The sequence below is a fragment of the Limulus polyphemus genome, unplaced genomic scaffold, assembly GCF_000517525.1.
Source record: "Limulus polyphemus unplaced genomic scaffold, Limulus_polyphemus-2.1.2 Scaffold1092, whole genome shotgun sequence".
NCBI lineage: Eukaryota > Metazoa > Arthropoda > Merostomata > Xiphosura > Limulidae > Limulus > Limulus polyphemus.
The window spans coordinates 100,989-102,637 of record NW_013666702.1 but is presented as its reverse complement, the minus strand read 5'-3'; positions in this window follow the sequence as shown (position 1 = coordinate 102,637).

Here is a 1,649-nt window from a genome sequence, read left to right as displayed (position 1 = left end):
ACACTTCTAAACTCGAGGACATACGAACACTTAATACAACACTTCTAAACTCGAGGACATTTGAATACATAATACAATATCTGTAAATTCGAGGCCGTATCAATCGAGTGGGTTTTTGTAAAGTTGCAGTATTGTGATTATAAAAATTTCTCGAGTGGGTATAACTTACTAAGAAGAAATTTTATTTCTCATCTCTACTATAAATCTCCTCTTCACAATTTTGAAGTACAATATACTTCTTCAGGAAGAGTAGCAGCAGGTAAATAATTTCCTGGTGTTCTCGTAATGAGTACAATTTGGTTTAGTAGTTGAAATTTTATAAGAACAGATATGTAGGAAAGCTACGTACACACTTATAAGGTCTATATCGAATACAGTGTTCTCACAGTGAAATAAATCTATACATAACTCACTTTTTATGGTAAAGGCTGGTACATCGAATAGTTTTGACGTTTATGACGCAGAATGGTGTTAACACTGAGTTTATCAAAGTATTTTATGACTACACTACAGTGTCATTTTCTATGATAAACGTTGGACATTATAGAAAATAAGACTGCCTTATGTCAGATATATTTTACTGAAAAAGTTTTAAGATGGTATGTTCGGAAATAATTGCTTAAACTTAGTTTTTATATTGTCTAAAACCAATGTATTGCTATTACTGCCCTTATTTCGCATGTGTTTTAGGATAGACATAGCTAAATCTGATATTTTGTTAAGTTGTTTGCTTTTGAAGCAAACACGACCTTTATGAAAGTTGCTTAAGAGTTTAATGTACATTTAATATCCACAGGAAAACAAATAATGGCTTTCTTAGTAATTCTAAATCAGTAAGAGTAAAAATCAACTGTTGTAAGAGCAATATCTATGAATTTCAAAGATTTGTTTTGTACATAAAAAATAAAAAAAGATGAAAGTTTCACCACTAGTGTTCATTATTTTCTAAAAGCTATCTTGCTTTTGATTCGCCTAACGGTGCGGTATCAGGAAACGTACAGAAACCCATAAAACAAACCAACCATAAACGATTCAACCAATAATATTGTGATATTCAAATTTGAGAACATGTTGGACACTATAGAATGTGGAATTGCTTCAATGAAAACTGGCTTTAGGTTAAATGTGGGAAAGAAAAACTTAAATAAAAAATTCTAACAACTTCACTCTCTCTATATATATATATATATTTTTAAACATACACATAGATAGAAACGTCAGGTTAGATTTTGTTTCTAACGAATCATATAAAATTACCATACAGTGGAGTTTCCACAGTTATATTTCCTTACTTACTGAAATTCTGCAAAAAAAGAATAAAAAGTTAATTATAACATTATCCACTTACACTTAGCATAAGTGAACAGATGTAATATGCAGACACTTGTACTCGATTGAGGACAGTAATCACATATATTGAATGCAATGTGAAGGCCCATCTAAGCAACGGCAAATATAATCGAAAACGTTACAAGTTGAAAACTGGCCTTCTATGAGTATTTTTTTTATAAAAGTCCTTAATTTGCAAAGTAAAAAAAAAAAAGTTGTACTATTCAACATAAAATAAATCACGAGTTAATGAAAGAAACAAACATGAGATGTTCCAAAAAAATAAAGTGCTTTGCGTTAGGGATTGAAAATGGAAATAT